The 6,944-nt window shown below is 29.7% G+C and overlaps 1 long non-coding RNA gene across 1 annotated transcript; it reads right to left on the bottom strand.

Annotated features, from left to right (window-relative positions):
• Positions 1-775: 775 nt before the first annotated feature.
• On the bottom strand, positions 776-6,234 carry LOC150030667 (uncharacterized). Its single transcript, XR_016526627.1, has 2 exons — positions 6,121-6,234; positions 776-4,822 (listed from the first exon to the last, which is right to left on the bottom strand). It is a non-coding gene; the product is annotated as an uncharacterized LOC150030667 (long non-coding RNA).
• Between the last annotated feature and the right edge of the window lie 710 nt (positions 6,235-6,944).

Raw genomic sequence — 6,944 nt, 5'->3', positions numbered from 1 at the left:
AAAAAAAAAAAAAAAAAAAAAAAAACTTGCAACACTACACCACACAACAACACAAAACCAATGCAGTCACTGGCCTTGCATCTAATTTCAAATGAAAAAATAAATCTATGGAATTTTAATCCAACCTTCATGGAATTTTCTTTTTCTTTTTTCTTTTTCTTTATCCTTCTTTGTCTTCCGTTGTATGGGGAAGGGTGAATTTCTGAGAAAAGTGTTGCACTCGATAAAGGAGGAGACAGATGAATCAATAGTCACAACAAGCAACTCACACTATTTTACATAAGGAATCTACACAAACAGTTGCAAAAAGTTTAGCAGTTGAAGCCATCACATTGTATTATGTTTCTATAGTATTTGAACAAGGGACCATAAGATATCCATTTTGTGTATGTTTCTGTGAATCTCCCCCTACCATAGTTCAAAATCAGATATCAAACAATGATTGACAAGTATAATGAACATGATATTGGCGTTCACACTACTCTACAAATTGAATAAATCTCATGTGCTGTTAATTATGGTGGATTGCATTAGCAAAAGTAGTATTTTAAAGAGAGGAAAATTTTAGCTCTTCACAACCAACATTAAGAATTCTGATTTTGGCTTATTAATATCTCAACCACAAAACAAATCCATGTGTTCTCGCCGTGAGCTTCTGTTATGCCTTTAAGTATTGTCAGTCCCAAGCTTCTAATAGCCTCTACTATCTCCAAAAAGTGGCTGCATTCACTACGAAAATTTTGGGCTTTAATGTCGGTTAAAAAAAGTGAAATCGGATGTATAATGTCGGTTTTAAAAAAAACCGACATTAAATGCCTCTCATTTATTTATTTATTTTTAATTTTATTAAAAATATCTTCTTCATTTCCTATCAAATCTTCTCTCTCTTTTCACTTCTCTCTTACCAAACCCTCTCTTCTCCTTAGCTTGAACATGCAAATCACTTCTGATCATCGTCGTCATCGGTGTTGCTTGGATCTCCATCGTCGTGGGCTTCTTCCGGTGGTGGGTCATCGTCGTGGGTGTTCTCTGGTTTATTTTCGTCGTCGTGTGGCCATTGTTCTTCCAGTGGTTGTTTTTTCGGTTGTTCTTCCGATGGTTGTTCATCGTGGTTGTTCTTCTGGTTGTTCTTCAGTTGGTTTTTGTCGGCGAGTGGGTGTTCTCCGGGTTTTCTTCGCGTGGGTGTTCTCGATTATTCTTTGCATAGGTGTGCTCCAGTTGGTTTTTGTAGTTGTTGCGTGGGTGTTGTTCTGTTGTTCTTCTAGTGGTTGTTCGTCGTGGCTATTCTTCCAGCTGGTCAGCTCGCCGTTCGCCCAACTGGTTCTGGTCGTAGAGGTGGGTCGCTGGCATGGATCATAGATTTAGTTGTGGGTTTTTCTGATCTGGTCGTCTATTTGCCCGATCTACTTGTGGATCTTCCGATCCGATCGTCGATGTTGTAATTTTGTCAGATCCGCCGTCTAACTCTATTTGCAAGGTCCCGTGCTTGCCGGCGTTCCAATCTTCAAACTCCAGTTTAGATCTCTTCAAGTTTGTGGGTTGTTTAAGTTGTTTGCTTGTAAAGGTAAAATTTTATTTTCATATGAATTTTCAATTTAGTAAATTAAAGTTATTTTATTCATTTTATTTTTATTTTAATGATTAAACTTATTGAAATTTTGAAATGTTGGAATTAAATTAGTTGAAAAATATATACTTGGTTGGTAGTCTTGCTTGGTATAATTTGTATATCAAAATCCTTTTCTTTCAATTATATATAAACTAATTTGGTCTAACTTGGTTAATTAAGTTTGATTGGTATGATTCAAGTGTTATTTCATTAATTTTATGTTTTGTTCCAATGATTAAACTTCTTGAAAATTGTTAATGTTGAAATTAAATTAGTTGAAAAATATATACTTGGTTGGTAGTATTGTTCGGTGTGGTTCAAGTGTATATCAAAATCCTTTTTTTTCAATTATATATAAAATAACTTGGTCTTACTTGGTTGATTAAGGTTGGTATGGTTCAAGTGTTATTTCATTAATTTTATGTTTTGTTCCAATGATTAAGCTTATTGAAATTTGTTAATGTTGGAATGAAAATAGTTACAAAATGTGTACTTGGTTGATAGTCTTGCTTGGTGTGGTTCAAGTGTATATCAAAATCCTTTTCTTTCAATTATATATAAACAAACTTGGTCTTACTTGGTTGATTGAACTTGATTGGTGTGGTTCAAGTGTTATTTTATTAATTTTATGTTTTGTTCCAATGATTAAGCTTCTTGAAATTTGTTAATGTTGGAATGAAATTAGTTAAAAAAAACATGTACTTGGTTGATAATCTTGCTTGGTGTGGTTCAAGTGTATATCAAAACCAATTTGTTATTGTTTCAAGTCTTATTATTCATCATGGTTAAATTTACAAGCTTACGGTTACGTAATTTTCGCTTATTATTGTTTTTTTTTTTATTTTAAAGATTAAGTTGCATATTTTACAATCAAGCTTTTTTGTTTGACTTTTTTTTTTTTTTTTATGATTGTGAGGGTAGATGTGTTGATATATAATGTATTAAACATGGTATGTCATTTATTATAGTTATATGTATTAAATATTAAAATTATATGTTTTTTTGTGAGTAATGTTTTTTTTTTTCTTTTTGCAGATTCACATAGAAAATTCAACAAGTAACAACCAAGATGATAGAAATATGACCCCACAAACAAATAGCAAAATAAGTATTCCTCGTAGCCCAACTACTATGTCTAAGTTGGCACAAATAAAAACATTTGAGCAACGATTGGCCATTGATTATAATGAACATGGACAACCTATTGGATTTGATGCAAAGAAAATGCAAAGTTATATCAGAGTTTGTGTTTGCCAACAAATACCTATAACATATAATTCTTGGAAAAAAGTTCCAAACCATCTAAAAATAAACTTTTTTTATTGTATAGCGGTATGTTTTCTAAAACTTTAATTCATGTGCATAGTAGTTTATTAATTTATTGTTTTCTATTTTTTTTATTGTGCAGATGTCGTTCGATATGGACTCTAAGTCCAAACATAGTATACTCATGTCTGCATTTGGAAAGTTTCGGACTTTCAAGACCACATTGACTCAAAAGTTCATAATTCCATATAAAGATGAACCATCGGTCTTGCAATTTACTCTTCAACAATATTCTCATATAGATCAAGATCAGTGGACAACATTTGTTAATGAACGATTGAGTGAAGAATGAGATGTAAGTCATTCTAAATAAATGTCAATATTATCATTGTTTTGATAGGTAACTTCAACTAGATTAGATATGCAGGAAATCAATCATCTTAAAAAAAAAAGAAGGTCGAAATGTGTATATAATCATCATATTTCTCATAAGGGTTATGCGAATATTGCCCAAGAATTAGTAAGTTTTTCGACTTGAATTAAATTTTTTATTATAATATGTTTATGCTAATTAAATATGTATGTTCATGTAGAATATATCGAATGATCCTTCTAATCGGGCGACTTTATGAAAAGAAGCACGAAAAGGAAAAAATAATGAATACTTTGATGAAGCCACGAGAATGTGCTAGTCAAATTGTAAGTTTATGTTGTGCAAAGTTTAAGATGACATATATATAATGTCTGAAACTTAAAAATTGTAATATATTTTACCGGATAAATTGGCCAAAGTATATGAAGGTGAAGATGTTTTGACCAAAGCATTGGGTACAGATGAACATTGGGGACGTGTTAGAGAAGTGAGTGATTTTGTTTCCCGTTCCTAATATTTCAAATTAGTAAAACTAAAGTCTACAATGAGTCAAGAAATTGAGAGAGGCTCCATATCTATATCATCACAAACTTCAGACATTATATATATGTCATCTTAAACTTTGCACAATATAAACTTACAATTCGATTGGCACATTCTCAAGTGGTTTCATCAAAGTATTCATTATTTTTTCCTTTTCGTGCTTCTTTCCATAAAAGTCGCTTGATAAGAAGGATCACTCGATAGGTTTTACATGAACATATATATTTAATTAATATAAACATATTAGAATAAAAGATTTAATTTAAGTCGAAAAACTTACTAATTCTTGGGTAAGATGTGCATAATCCTTTCGAGAAATGTGATGATTATATACATATTTCGACCTTCTTTCTTTTTGAAGACGACTGATTTTCTGTACAATAAATATAGTTGAAATTACCTATCAAAACAATGATAATATTGACATTTATTTAAAATGACTTACATCCCATTCTTTACTCAATTATTCATTAACAAACGATGTCCATTGATCTTGCTCTATATGAGAATATTTTTTAGGATAAAATTGCAAAACCAAGGGTTTATCCTTAAATGAAAGTATGAACTTTTGAGTCAATGTGGTCTTGAAAGTCTGAAACTTCCTAGATGCAGACATGAGTATACCATGTTTGGACTTAGAGTCCACATCGAACGACATCTGGACAATGAAAAAAGTAATAAACAATAAACTAATAAACTACTATGCACGTGAATTAAAGTTTTAGAAAATATACCACTACATAATCAAAAAGTTTGACTTTTAAATGGTTTGGAACTTTTTTCCAAAAATTATACGTTATAGGTATTTGTTGTTGAACACAAATTCCTATATATCTTTGCATCTTCTTTGCACTAAATCCAATCAATTGTTCATGTTCATTATAATCGATGGCCAACCATTGCCCAGATGTTCTTATTTGTGCCAACTCAGATATAGTAGTTGGGCCACGTGGAATATCTATTATGCTATTTTTTTGTGAGATCATATTTCTATCATTCTCGCTGCTAATTGCTGAATTTTCCATGTCAATCTGGAAAAAAGAGAAAAAAGACAAACAATAACAAAAGAAAATTACGTAACCGTAAGCTTGTAAATTTAACTATAATCAACCATAAGAACTAAGACATTAACAAATTGGTTCTGATATACACTTGAACCACCCCAAGCAGGACTATCAACCAAATACATGTTTTTTTAACTAATTTCATTCAAATGTTAACAAATTTCAAGAAGCTTAAACATTGGAACAAAACATAAAATTAATTAAATAATACTTTAACCACACCAATCAAACTTAATCATCCAAGTATTACCAAATTAGTTTATATATATATAATTGAAAAAAAAAAGATTTTGATATATACTTGAACCACATCAAGCAAGACTATCAACCAAGTACATATTTTTCAATTAATTTCATTCCAACATTAACAAATTTCAAAAAGCTTAATCATTGGAACAAAACATAAAATTAATAAAATAACAATTGAACCACACCAATCAAACTTAATCAATCAAGTAAGACCAAATTAGTTTATATATAATTGAAAGGAAAAGATTTTGATATACACTTGAACCACACCAAACAAGACTATCAACCAAATATATATTTTTGAACTAATTTCATTCCAATATTAACAAATTTCAATATGCTTAATCATTGGAACTAAACATAAAATTAATGAAATAACACTTGAACCACACCAATCAAGCTTAATCAACCAAGTAAGACCAAATTAGTTTATATATAATTGAAAGAAAAAGATTTTGATATGCACTTGAACCACATCAAGCAAGACTATCAACCAAGTACATATTCTTCAACTAATTTATTTCCAACATTTTCATTTAATTTGAAATGGATTTTTAATAAAGTAAAAAAAAAAAAAAAATGAGAAGCCTTTAATATCAGTTTTAAACCGACATTGTAGCCCATCTTCAATGTCGATTTAAAACCGACATTAAGGATCTTTTTTTTTAAACCGAAATTATACATCTAATTTCACTTTTTTCAACTGACATTAAAGCTCAAAATTCTTATAGTGTTTCATCCATAAAGTTGCTTGCCATGTTTGACGTCAGATACAACTAAAAACTTATGAAGATGAAATTGGAAGTAAACATGAATTTTAAGTTGTTAGAGCAAAAGCCACTCCAAGAACAACTAACATCTTAAAATCCAAACAATCTATTTTCAATCCTTTGTCTAAATTATACATTCACGCCCATAAGAAGAGTAACTGAAATTAAGTACAAAAACCTTCTTTTTACTTGTTGAACTTGAGGATATTGAAATACAAATATAGCTTAAACTTATAGTTTACTCACCTTTGTGGCTATGGACATCTTTAGTTTAATCCATCCCATATTATCTTCAATGCACAAACTTTTTGCTCCAACAGCCAATGCATTTGAACACCAAGATTGAAATTGGTCCAGTTCCTTGATGATAAGTTGACAAATTAGTTTATTGCAAAAAAAAAAAAACATCGTAACAAAAGATAACATAATACTCCTCCCTAGAGAAAACGAATATAACTTAATATTTAATTATTTAGTAAGTCTAATAAAATTTTCACTCAAACAAGGCTCACAAACAAAAATATCAATATCATAACTATGAAGTGAAAGGTAGAAATCGAATCACTTTAGACTTAATTACTAGTTATCTACTAACATTATAGATTATACATATAGATAATATAAGGAAAAATTCATCTTTAATTATTCAAAATAATCGAAATGGAAAAAGTCTATAAATTTTTTTTATACATGTCCAATAGAATTTATATGAAACAACATAGAGAAGGTGTGATTGTTAAAGAATAGCTTTTTGAAAGGAAACCACATTACTCCTACCATTATCTTGTATGGGTTTCTATTAATAATTAGGAAAAGATACTCACAATTGTGAGTATCTTTCTTAATTTTTATAGAAACCATACAAGATATGGTAGGAGTATGTGTTCATTTCAAAAAGCTTATTCTTTAACATCACACTCTTCTCTATTTGTTCATATAAATTCTTATTGGACATGTATAAAAATTTATAGACTTTTTCCATTCGTATTATTTTGAATATTAAAGATGAATTTTTCTTATATTATCTATATGAATAATGTTAGTAGATAACTAGTAATTAAGTCTAAAGT

This window comes from Benincasa hispida, unplaced genomic scaffold, assembly GCF_027475165.1.
Source record: "Benincasa hispida cultivar pf3 unplaced genomic scaffold, pf3_genome.v1.1 HicScf1701, whole genome shotgun sequence".
Lineage (NCBI taxonomy): Eukaryota > Viridiplantae > Streptophyta > Magnoliopsida > Cucurbitales > Cucurbitaceae > Benincasa > Benincasa hispida.
The sequence above is the reverse complement of the archived record's forward strand: the minus strand, read 5'-3'. Positions and strand labels throughout refer to the sequence as shown.